The sequence below is a fragment of the Bidens hawaiensis genome, unplaced genomic scaffold (assembly GCF_021521415.1).
Source record: "Bidens hawaiensis isolate Kalapana, Puna unplaced genomic scaffold, B.hawaiensis_p1.1 tig00025626_1, whole genome shotgun sequence".
Classification (NCBI taxonomy): Eukaryota; Viridiplantae; Streptophyta; class Magnoliopsida; order Asterales; family Asteraceae; genus Bidens; species Bidens hawaiensis.
This window is the reverse complement of record NW_027494104.1, coordinates 120,873-135,086: the sequence shown is the minus strand read 5'-3', so window position 1 is coordinate 135,086 and position 14,214 is coordinate 120,873.

Below are 14,214 nucleotides of genomic sequence, written 5' to 3'. Positions count from 1 at the left end.
AAGGTATTTGCTAGTAAGTATAGAAATCTATTATGGGATATATATATATATATATATATATATATATATATATAGTAGTGTTGAGGTTGTCTTAGTAAGTATTGAAATATAATTTTCAAACATTTTCCTTCTAATCTCTATGAAATTCAAGCAGGTCAGTATTGATTTGATGATTTCCGTCATCACTTATCATTTGCTAGGATTTCATAGAAATTACTTCAATGCTTCTTGAATTTGAATGGATTTTCAATTTAATTTCGTTTTTGATGTAAGTTGCCTTGAATTTCAAATTTTCAATACAAACTAGCTTTGTATCCGCTGTGTTGGACGGTGCATTAGCGTGCATTCGGTTGTTACAAGTTAAGTTCGTTATGATACCAATACTAAATTATAAAGAAATAATCCATCAATGCAGAAAACAGTAACAACACTTGTATATATTTAAATAAAAACTTAACGTATTAAAAATAAAATAAAACAGAGTACTAACAACAATTTTCAATAAATAAAATAACATATTTTCTAAAATATATATATGATACGGTAACAAAACACAAAAATAAATTACTAAAAGAACCTGTATAACTTATGAAACAAAAATAACATATTTAAAATGATTTTTGTTAGGTCAGTAAAACCTAGACGTCACGGCGGCTAGTCGACATGAATTCGATCAGTTTCGGTTATCTACATTATAGTACCGGAATTAAAATAAAAAGAATTACATATTAAAATTAAAAGAAGCATTAAAATAATCACAAAATGAAAAAAAAAGTACCGTTGAAATAAACAGAGGACAAAATTATAAAAATTATCCTTTATGCATTTTCCCTTTGGCATTAAAATATTTAAATAAAAGAGTTAACATATTAAAAAAAATAAATACGGTACTAACAACAATTTTTAATAAATAAATTAACATATTTTAAAAAAATATATACATGACACCGGAATAAAACTCAAAATAAATTACTAAAAAAACTCTCATGAAACAAAAAATATACCCGGACATTACGGCGTCTAGTCAACATGAATTCGGTCGGTTTTGGTTATCTACGTTATAGTACCAGAACTAAAATAAAAAAAATTACATATTTAAATTACAAAGAAGCATTAAAATAATCACAAAATGAAAAAAAAGTACCATTATAATAAAAAGAGGACAAAATTACAAAAATTGTCCTTTATGCATTTGTCCTTTGACCTCGTTAAGTTTTTTTCTTTAAATCAGGTTATGTGACTTGCATGCAAATTTGTCAATTAACATATTAAACTAAAGGAAAATTGGATTTTAATAATCCCAACTTAATGCAGTTGGCCGATAATAATCCACATTTTAAAAATAGCTGTCACTGGTCCCAACTTTCACACTATTTGTTTTCATTGGACCTTTGTTAAAAAAATGTTAACGACATTAAGTTTTTTCCAAATTTTAAATTGATGTTTTAGGGCTTTTGATCGGAATGAGAATACGAATCAATTGATGTAAAACTTTACTCAAAACAACGCTTCAAACAACTTGATTTTTGTTAATCAAATGTTTGAACACCGGAGTTGAAGCATCCTTTAGTCGATTGGTGTAACAATTCGGGTTTTCCATATTCTATTTTTTAACCATGACCCGACCCACTTATAGATTCAGGCTATTCTATCAATAAAAATATCGCATTTATCGAGTTAATTAATTGTTATAATATTATTGTTTAATTATTTATTTATTATAAATTTATAAATTTCAAAATATGGCAAATCTAACCCCAAACTAAACTTTTGTCCAAATATGTTTCCACCCTCAAACTATATGGACTAAAGTGCAAATTCTATTATTATAACCCATCAGATTCGTTTACCTAGATCCAAACCCTGATCCGATATCCGATTAACATACCCGTTCATACTAAATCGCGGCTTGGACCACAATTCTCGTAACCTTTATAGAAATTGAATCAAATCGCATGTTTTATATTCCTAATAAGGCCTACCGACAATCTTATTTTGGTTAATCGATCAAATAATATTCGTTATTCTTAATATACTCGGCAAACAGTAAATCAATCTTGTTATACATATATACGATCATATTAATTCGATTAAACTTGCAATTATAATCAACAAACCCTTGCCGTCATAACCTCTACAACTAATAGTTGGATTATCATCACTGTTTGCCTATGCGTTCATCATTCCTTTTAGGTGGCTACTATTCGTCCAAATTGACCAATCAGTTAACACGTTAAGAGGTAATTGAGCTATGTTTTATGTTTGCCAGTGATCAATCTACAAAAACTCTAACATTAATCTATTTAACATTTACGAATTGATCCGATTATGAACTCTAGGGTTTGTGTGAAATGGGAGATTATTACTGTTAGTTTATAATTAAACGGTTTGATGTTATAACTAGGTTAGCCACCAGCCCAGTTGGCTAGTGCACCCATGGTTAGACTTTGGAGTGGCTGGGTACGGGTTCGAACCCCAACCGCCCCTTTTTGGCATATTTTTGGTAATTTTTGTTTATTTAATTATTTAAATTCATAATAATCATAATAAAGATAAATAAAATATATTTTATAAAAACCGACAATGTTACAAGTGTTTTTCCACATCTTTATTATAAACCCTATATGTGTGTGTGTGTGTGTGTATATATAGGGGAAAGTTCATGTACATTTTGATCTTAACATGAGTACGTAGGAAATAATGCTAATTTTTTAAAAAATGCGAACGTAAGAAACAATATCAACTACAATACCAATCTACATAAACAATGACTTATAATAACAAAGAAAAGAATCTAAAAACTACAACAAAATAATCAAAATCAAGAACAAAATAATAATAGCATATACCAGCAAATACTTATAATAGCAAAAGAAAACATCTAATAATAACAACAAAATATAAATAAGCAAATACTTATAACACCTCATAATCGAAAATTAGCAAATACGAACAAAAAATAGCAGCAAACACCTATAAAAATAAACCTAATCATAACAACAAATTGGTTCTCACCGTTTTCATGTTAAGAATAAAATGTATTTGATCCTGTTTCTATATATATATATGTATAAATATAAATATTTAAGATGTTTATATATAAAATTTGTTATATATATTTTTAATGATTTAACTTACTATTTATACATAAATATCATCAATATGTATTTTATAGATATATAAATGATTTAAATTAACCTTTCTATATTAATATATTTTAAAATGTATTTTTACATAATAAGTTAACTGAAATATGTTACATGTTTAAGATCTATAAAAATAATAAATCCAAGTAATATATATGTTTATCAAAATAATAATAGTCGATCATCTAATTCCCAACTTTATTTCCATCTATCAATTATCTATATTTATTGTTTTCACACTTATTCTTTATTAGGCTTTATCGTCAAAGCTTGATCTACCGTCCTCATTCTTATTATATTATCATCCCTGTTTGCTCACCTGATAAAGTGAGTATCTCACTCCCCTCTTTTACTCATTTTTATTGTTTTGGGGACATATGCGTTAGTAGATATATTATTACTATATAATACTCAACTGTAACAGTTAAATCATGTTTGGGTACCGATTTATGCCTAACGTGTTATATGCTTATATGCTCTATTTGATACGTATTCGGAGAGGTCCATCATAATCGCAGAATAGTACGATCCAATGTTGTAAAACTCGCTAGGCGGTCCCTAAGCGGCCGACCTCATTGTAGGGAGTACTTGGGGAGTAATCGGCTTGTACTTGGACATGATAAATATAACATAAAATAATTATTGGATATAATATATAAGTTAAGATAAGCATAATTCACGTCAAAATAAGCATAATTCATATGAAAAAAAAAACATAATTCAATAAAGTCATGTTTTGTTGTTTTTTAATATTTTACTAAAAAATAAAAAATTTGAAAAAAATTAAAAAAATATATAAAATTGTGGCCGAATTGACCTTGGAGGCCGAGTAATCCCGAGTACTCCGACTTTTGACCGAGTTGGACCTTTGCTAGTAATGGTGGCTGAGTTGGAAAAGGCAGAAAGGTTGATGTCCGAGGACCTTGGACTCGCTGACTCCAAGGCCTTGGAATCCGACTTTTACAACACTAGTATGATCATATGATCGTGGTAGTAGCCAACGCCCGACACATGACAATAGTTTTACCGACAACATATTTTCTTGCTCATTTTGGTTAAAATGCTTATCTAACTTGATACAGTTTACACTTTTATTTACTTATTATATATTCACTTATCTGGTGTTTTACTGAATCAACCTCGTGTTGACAAATTATTTGTATATTTCACGCATATGCAGATCACCATATGACTTGATTATCAGGATTATTGAAGAAACTTAGTGTTTGCATGCTAGAGAAGAGAATCAATATTTAAATTTGAGTTGAACTTTTTATTTGTTTTTTTTGTTGTCTATTTTACTTATTTGGAATTTTGTTGGAATATTTTAATTGAATTGATAGATATTAGAGGTGGCAATTGTGACCCATGGGTTGAATGAGTTGTATCAAAATGTATATTGTAGGTTCCCAGCCGGATCTACACAGGAGTATCTCGTAACACGAGGGTGCGGAATCCCCACGTAATACGATACGAGCGTAAGATATATAATACGTTGAGACGATACACAAACACACGTTACAATACTAATAAACACGTTGTATTGCAACTCTTCAACACGTGATCTCAAATATCACTTACACGTACTGCCCAAAAACCTCTTTCTAAACAAGCCGAAGTTAGGCATATATAGGCCTCGACAACTTCGCCTAACAGACTAGGCGAAGTTGTCTTAACTTCGCTTGTCTACAAGTTCGCCTACATCCCAGGCAATCTTGTGTGACATAATATCTAAAACCAAAACAAACAATCTAACACGATTACAGACACATACAAAACACTAAATACTGAACTACTGACATTATGCACCAACAGACTCCCCCTTGGCAGTAGCTTCATATTTCTATCTTCATTCACGTGTCTTGTAATCCCAAAAATCTTGTGTCACCCGTCTTCAAGCATGAACGCCCTGTCTGACACAAACAGAGACCACCCTCTGGTACTTCTTGGCTTCATCTTTCCATGCAGGAATATAGAATATCTTCTTATCATTTAGCACCTGCAAGTCAGCTTGAGACAAATTTACCAAGTGCAAGGGATCATACACTCTCAGAATCTTTTGTTCGTCTTCATCTTCCATAACCGCTTCAGCTGTTTGACTATCAACGTACCACCACTTGAGATTCTTTAAGACATCCTTAGGCATTATCTTCATCGGCACTTCTTTTAAACACCGAACCGGTTTATATTTTATTACCATCCAAGGTTTACCATCAGCTCGCATTCCTCTTTCCTTATCTTCAACCAGATTCCCTTTTTGCGGCTTTAACAATTCAAACTTCTTCTCTTTCACACTTTCTTTCCACACAATCTTCCCAATTATTCTGGCCATATTATCATCACTTCTATTAATTAACCCTAATTTTGCCAGGTCCTTCACCTCACACTCAGGCAAGGTATTGAGAGATCTCAACATCCTCTTAAAGTACTGAATCCCATCAAAGCGTTTAATCACAAATAACCCCAACTGCTCATCATACAGCCAGCAAATAATACCCTTCTTCGACTCAGCATACCCTTTGATATTGTAACTTTTCTTGAACATGGTTGGAACCGCTGGCTTCTTTGTCTTTACAAACCACTGAGCGTATCCTTCTTTCCATCTCGGCTGCTCTTCCCACTCAGACTCATCTGTCACATCCATATCTTGACTCACAATTACTTTGTCAACGCTTGGAATATCATGTTCTACACTGTCATCCACAATCTCACCCTCTTCAATCTCACTATCGATCACAATCTGTTCACCTATCTTTTCAATCTCTTCAACAGGTAACACATCGTCATCACCCACATCATCATCACCCAACGTTTCCTCATCATCCACAACCACAACATCTTCACCACCTGATCCACCTGCTGTACCAGTTGACTCCCCCTGAGATGTGGAAGTCCCAAGAGTTTGTTCAGTTCTTGGCAACTCACCACCTGCACCTTTCGATGCATTGGGATCATCGTCTCTATCATGACTTTTCTTTGTTCTCAACTCATCGCCCTTGCAGCTCGTCTCCCCCTGAGATGCTAAGAACTGCTTTAGAGCATCAAAAAGTTTACCGTGTTCAACAAGGAGGGACGATTGGATTTGATTTTCTGCTACAAGGCACTGGATAGCTTGTGTCTGGATTAGATTTATTCTCGACTATTCAGCAACCACCCTTTCAAGAGCCGCTATCCTTTCAGAATCAGACAAGGTAGCATCAAAATCGAACCACATGTGAGAAACGTCTTAAGAATAAGGTGGAGGTATTCCCAGACTGACTGGAGTATCAGAAGCATGCTGAACAGTAACCACGGGTGGTAATGTAACAGATAACCCCGCAGTAGCTACCAACGTCGACTCAACAAATCTTGCAACAACCTCCGATGGAGTAAGAGTAGGAGGTGGCAAGGAAACTCTCTCCGGAGCCGAAAACTGAAACGTGGTTGGTGGAATACCAAATGATGATGATGTCACCACGGGAACACTGGAGGTGATTGGTACTGTTACAGTCATCGAAGCCGGAACCATGGCTATACCAGATAACGAGGGTGGAGAGAAACGAACCACCCTTGAGCTTTCACCAGCCCTCGAACACTCACCAGTTCTGGCCCTCTTTGATCGACGTATCAACTGGTCTAACTCCTCCTCGAAGTCAGATTCATTGTCATCTGAGTCTTTCTTTCTCTTACCATGTATTCTTTCTTGTGTGACCAGAATCTGTCGTGCTTCAGCGATATCGTCAGCGGAGGAGTCAGAGTCGGTTCTCTCAGAATCTGCTACAGACGTAGCTACCATCGAAACATTCACACCATATGCCTTAGCTTCTGGTGCTTGAATCTCTGCAGCTGGATCAAGCTGCTCCATATCAAAGAATCCTTGGCCACCAAAAGCAGCTTCAAGATCTACCTGTTCCTCTGGAGCTGCAACAGGATCAGCAGGCAAAGCTTGCTGTACCACAGGTGGTGGTTGAGGAACATCAGCCTGTTGCGGTGCCGGGTCCCAAAATTCATCTCCACGAGGAGCAATATAAGCAGGGTTCACCAAATAACCAAACAATGGAGTGTGTCGCGGACGAAGCTCTGGTTTGCTACGTGCGCTTGACGACCTACATTGCGCAAAGATCCTCTTACTTACACTCTCAACATAACGGATGGGACGTCGTTGAGGTAGTGTAGGTGCTACATGATTCAAAATCATCTGTAAGAATCTGGGGTACATTAAAAATCTTTCACGAGCGACCGCGCGTCTTTGACGATCGATTTCATAAAACACCATCTGACTGAAGCTGTAGGGCTTGTTGTAAGTCAGGGCTGTCATAGCAGACTGCATCGTTGCCCCCATACCGTCAGTACCAGCTTTACGACCCGACATGCACACAATCATCACGTGCATCAGAAAACGCCACTGATCTAGCAAGAATCCCTTTCACCTTTGAGTGTCACCCAAAGGACCCGAATAGCCCATACGTAAAAATGCACCATCTCTGAATGGAGCTGAAAAATCTGTAGGATCATCTCTAGTTTCAGTCCCGAACTGCAAGGCGACTCTGATCTGATCTGCTGAGAACTGCACCTCCTGATTGTTCACTGTGGAGCGCATAACCGGAGGCTCAACTCTACAGTCATATTCTACCGTTCGCCAGAAATCTTCTATATTCGGTAGAGAAATGGGGAGAGTTGTAGTGATGGCGTGAAAAATTCGTGAGCGAACGAGGAAGGAGATGATCTCGCGATAGTCGTCGACACCACTAGCATCCGGATCCAAAGTAATGTACATGCTGTGACCCGGAAAGAACTGTCGGTTGTTGTCACCACCTTCGTCACCACCAGCACCACCAGCTCCTGCCACATCAGCCATATTTCACAACAAACGGTCTAAGTTAGAACATCGACGTAGCAGATCATAACTTCGCCTGTTACCATGAGTGAAGTTATCATAACATATAATGTACAGGCGAAGTTAGCCATATGGCGAAGTTGAGTACAACTTCGCTCTAACTCTCAACTTCGCCTGATAACAAATCAGAATAATAGAAACAGCAGGCGAAGTTATGCATAAGGCGAAGTTGAGTATAACTTCGCCTAACCCTAACTTCGCTTGAGAACAACCAGACTAATTAATTAATTAAACATGAGCAGGCGAAGTTATGCCTAAGGCGAAGTTGAGAACAACTTCGCCTAAACCTAACTTCGCCTGAATCTGAAATGACGTATACAGAGGACCGATCATGGTTTGTTTGGTGAATTTGTGATTGAAAGCAAGAAAAGATGTTACTATGGAGATCACGACGATCAACTGAGTTACGAACACATTAGAAACAGATTGGTTTAACGATTGTTTAAAAGTTAGCATAAACAATGTCACACATCGAATCACCACGGCCCCTGATTATCACCATTAGTATGAATTACATGTTATACCGAGCCTACACACCTTTAACACGGATTGGAAACAGATAATAACGAGGTTCGATTCGAGTTTTAAGTTCGCCGCGGGTAAGAAGATTGAGTATAAGTTCGCTGAGTTTTTGAAAATATGTAAAGTGTTTGACCAAGTTGACCCTTATATAGGTTTGAAAATACACAGGTGAAGTTAAGGTTAACTTCGCTTAACTTCGCTTACCCTTAACTTCGCTTGTTAACTTTACCAGTAAGTTCGCCTAACTTAATTTACAAACCAGGACCTTATAAATTTGATCAAAATGCAACTGTCTTTTAAAATCCTCCGTTAAAGATTTAAACTTTATGATCAAAGAGCCAAGTACCCAAGTTTTAAACCATAAAACAAACTATGCAATGAAAATTTCAGTAATTAAGACAAATAAACGGGATCAAATTTCAGTCTTGACGAGAACCGACATGTTTTAGAAAAGATCCGAACAGGAATCATACTAATTAAGTGACTGTCACTTAGATCCATGTTCAGCGGTATTATGACTTAAAGAAACAGGTTGTAAGCAGGTATAAAACTTAGTATGGTTTTCATCACTTCTGTGATACGGTTTAGGTTCAATTAAGCTCAAAATTTAGATGGACATCACATGAGAGATTGTGATGCCTCCTATCTATTCTCAAAGCGTATTTGGCTTTCCCCAAGTCACCCCGAGTTGACCTCGACCAGTAGTGTCTGATTAAATAGTAAGTACACATCGATCTTTAGATTCTTCTTCTCGTTCTCTTTCTTGCCTCTTGATTGATATTTGTAACAACATAAGCTTCAGAAGGCTTAACAACTTTTTTTTTATATTTTATTTTATTTTATTTTTTTATTTTTTTATTTTTTTAATAAAGATATTAATACAGCTTCAAATAGTAGACGATTGCAAGTCCCGAATCTGAATCACTGCAGGTACTTGACACACTATCCTCTCGAAAATCAGAACACTCACGGGCTCGTGTATGACTGGGTAATCACTTTTCTGCCTATCATTCGGAAAGATGTATATGGAGACATGCACAACTCAGAGTGATTCTCCACATTAAATCGAGGAGATTTAGTTTGTATCACTTCTACTTTTACGCACCATATAAAGCTTCCATAACTTACAATGGCTGTTCTAGAGTCTTTTAGGCCTAATAACTTCACCAGTTAAGCACACAGAAATAGTTTTTCTATCACTTTCCAACGTTGGATCAATTTTCTTTTAAACATTGTATAGAAACTTCTTACGAAGTTATAGACTTGAAAAATTATATTATCTCCCCTTTAAAAATTTTAAATTCTATCGCCCTGATCAAGTCAAAGTCTTCAGGTAAACGGCTATCCTGAAGATCCAATGGATCAGCTGGACCGACCACATACGAGTATGTGTTCTTCTAACTAAGTATGAACGACTATTTTTCAGCGAAAGAATAAAAATCCATCATAAACCGCCCCGGTCACTTTCAGTCATCTGGTTAATGGCTATCCTCATAATCTACTAGTAGAAGTAAGGACCAAACATATCCGAGGATGTGTCCTTCAAACTGAAGCAACCGACTTAATTCTAAGCGGTAGTGATTTTTTTTCTTTTTTAATAAAAACGAAAAACAAGGTTACTCTGGATTGATCATCCCATTTAGCTCAACCAGATTTTGAAAACGGGATCGGTCAAACGCTTTAGTAAAAAGGTCGGCGAAATTATCCAACGAATCAACCTTTTCTAGCACAATTAATTTCTTCTCAGCACAATCCCGTATAAAATGATGACGAATGTCAATATGTTTAGTTTTGCTGTGTTTGACGGGATTGTTAGTTACTGAGATTGCAGCATTGTTATCAATGCAAATAGGAGTTTGAGTGAAATTCAGACCGTAATCGCGCAATTGCTGTTGTATCCGAAGAACCTGGGAGCAGCAGTTCGATGCTGCCATGTACTCTGCTTCACAGGTGGAAATGGCTACTGAGGTCTGCTTTTTGCACTGCCACGACACCAATCTTCCTCCCAGAAACTGACATCCACCGGTTGTTGACTTCCTGTTCTGATTGCAACCACCATAGTCAGAATCTGTGTAAGCTACCAAATCCAGTTCTCCCCCTTTCGTGTACCACAATCCCAACTTAGGCTTGCCTTTGAGATACCGCAATATTCGCTTCACTCCCTTCATGTGAGATTCCTTCGGGCTTGCCTGAAAACGAGCACAAAGACAAACTGCAAACATAATATCGGGTCTAGATGCAGTTAAATACATTAAATAACCTATGATTACTCGATATTGGGTGGGATCTACGTCTTCATCACTGTCAGAATCAGCACCCAGTTTGTGGTTGATGCAAACTGGAGTATCAAATGGAGTGCTATTGTCCATCTTGAAGCGTTTGAGCACATCATGGACATATTTTGTTTGATGAATAAACATCCCATCTTTCTTCTGATCTACCTGCAATCCCAAAAAGAAAGTTAATTCGCCCATGGCGCTCATTTCAAACCTCTTTTTCATGACTGCTTCAAATTCCTGACACATGGCGACTCTTGATGCAGCAAAAATGATGTCGTCCACATAGACTTGAACGAGTAGAAGATCACCCCCTTTTCTCTTGACAAACAGTGTGCTATCGATCTTTCCTCTTTCGAACCCACTCTCAAGCAAGTAATCAGACAGAGTTGCGTACCAAGCACGAGGAGCCTGATGTAGCCCATATAGAGCTTTACTCAGTTTGTACACATGATCAGGAAAATCTGGGTCAGGGAAACCCGGAGGCTGTTCAACGTACACCACCTCATCGACTTTACCATTAAGAAAGGCACTTTGCACATCTAAATGGAACACCTTCATTTCTTTGTGTGAATTATATGCCAGGAATAGTCGAATTGCCTCCAATCTTGCCACTGGTGCAAACACTTCGTTGTAGTCGATTCCTTCTTGCTGATTAAACCCTTTTACTACCAGCCTTGCCTTGTTCCTTATGATTATCCCTTTCTCATCTCTCTTACATTTAAAAACCCACTTTGTACCAATAGCATTTACATTCTTTGGTTTATCAACTAATTTCAATACTTCCATCTTTTCGAACTGTGCTAACTCTTCTTGCATGGCTTTGACCCACGAACTATCCTTTAGAGCCATTTGATAATTCTTCGGTTCAACCTGGCTGATGAAGCAGGTGTACAAGCATTCGTTTATAATACCCGTATCTTTAATGCTTGCGTAAAAACATGTGTGTTCATCCAAGCTTCTTCTTGTTTGAACACCGTCAGACAGATTACCTATCACATTCCCCAAAGTGTGATTTTTGTGAATTGCAGTAGTCTGAATCGGACCGACTTCCAGGTTGTTTTCTAAATTTGAAGAGAGTTCATCAGTGGGTGATTGATGTTGAGAGTGAAATGGGTTGTAGAATTCTTCTTCAGTAGAGGCAGCAGGAGTATCAACGACACTTGACGAGGAAGGTTGACCTTCGTCGTATCGCGGACGTTGCACAATATTCTCCTCCTCGTCATACAGAATCTGTGAAGCAATTTTCTCATCAACTTCTGCAAAACCCAGGTAAGGCATATTAAAAGATTTGAATAGTTTATCATAGTCGAAAGCTTCATCAGGTCCCGTGCTAGGCTTTGGTGATTTGTAACTCGTAATGTCAGTGTTACATACCACCTCAACCTTGCTGTTCGATAAATTAAAGACTCTTCTGTTGGGTGTCCCAACAACATATCCGACTAAAATACCTTCGTCGGCTTTTTCACCAAATTTTGAGTTTGTCTTTAATATCGTACATGGGGACCCGAAAGGTTCAAGACCATTCAGGTTTGGCTTTCTACCATGCATGAGTTCATAACAAGTTTTATTTAATTTTTTAACAGTTAAAACACGATTAAGGATATACGGGGCGCATGGTTCTGGCTCCTTCAATTAGCGTTCTATTTTTCCTCTCAGCTACCCCATTTTGTTGCGGAGTATACGGGGCGCTGTACTGATGGTCTATCCCTTTCTGTAAGCAGAACATCTCCATTTGGTAGTTCTTGAACTTTGTACCATTATCACTCCTGATGTACTTAACCTTTCTCCCAACAATATTTCCATCCTTGGTAATCAAGTTAATTACCAACTGAACCGTCTCATCTTTTGCCTTCAGAAAGTATACCCACGAGTATCGAGAGTAATCATCGGTTACAACCAAGCAGTATGACGTTCCACCTAGACTCTTTACATTCACTGGACCAAAGAGATCCATGTGAAGTAGGTCTAGGGTACTGACGATTGAGTTAACCTTCTTGGAGTGATGAGGTTTCTTGTGTTGCTTTCCCTTCTTGCACGACAAGCATTGATCTTCAAGTTTAAAATTCTTCAAGGGAACACCAAGCACCAGCCCATTCTTGAAAATGTAGTTCATTTTGCAAAGATGTATATGTCCCATTCTTCGATGCAATAACTCTGACTCAGACTCAGTTGCCTTTGACAGAAGACATGATTCTTTTGTTGTCATTTCAGTTGACCTCATATCCATTACATACGTGTTCTTTTCTCTTGGAGCTTTCATAACCACCCATGCCTCTGGTATCTTGAAACCAGGATAAAGGACGATTGCCTCGTTTTTAGTAAAGTGCACCGTGTATCTTTCTCACAAATCTGAGATACACTCAACAGGTTATGCTTCAATTCTTCAACAAAATTCACCTTCTCTAACTTCATTTTTCCATTTGTCACAGTTCCAATACCAGTGATTCTACCTCCACTCTCTCCAGCGAAACTAACCCTTCCTCCTTGAACAGATTTCCAGTCATGTAACAAATTCTTGTTACCAGTCATGTGCCGGGAACAGCCACTGTCAACTACCCACAGATTGTTTACAGCTCTGTTCGACTGTTCCTGCACAATTAAAGAAAAAGATTAAAATCTGGGGACCCAAGACCTAATGGTCTTGGGTCGGTTAAATCTGTTTACCGGCATCCAGTACTTTGGTTGCCCAAAGTCAGTTTAAGGATGATTTCTGTAAGTTCTGAAAGGAAACCTTCTTGAGGATTGACTATGAGGCCATCCAAACCTTAGTGAATTAACTAAATTATAATTGTTGGTTTGGTAGTTAACTGGGGAAGAATGAGACCGATTTCTTTGAAATCTTGGATTAGTCCAATGTCTGAAATTTTGTGATTTCGCATTCTTACTAGTATAATAATTACTCTTCGTTTTATTCTGCGTTTTCGGAGGCCTCATACCTCTAAGGTTTCTCTGGTTTAGAGAACAATCAGCAATAAGGTGTCCTACTTGATTGCATCTGAAACAACTTCTTTTATCAACTTATGTCGAGGTTGCAGATGTCGAGGTTGCATTACTACCCGTTTGTCGAACATATGGTTGGACAAACGGATTTAGGGAAGGTTTCTTTTCATCGGATTTAGGCTTATATTCCTCCCCACATTTTAGTAACACCACCTCTTCTTTTATCTCACCCGATTCGGATGACTGTCCAAATTTGATGAGACAGAGCTAGGGACAGAAATCTCAACCTTAGAAGTTGACTTACTCGTTTCGCTCTTTTTGATTTCAGGTTCTTCAGTCAAAATTTTGACTGGAACTGTCTGATTAATCTCAACATTAGCAGATTGCTGATTACTAGGATTATAGGTATAATTATTGTTATACGGTGATGGAACTTCAGAAAATCCAATTC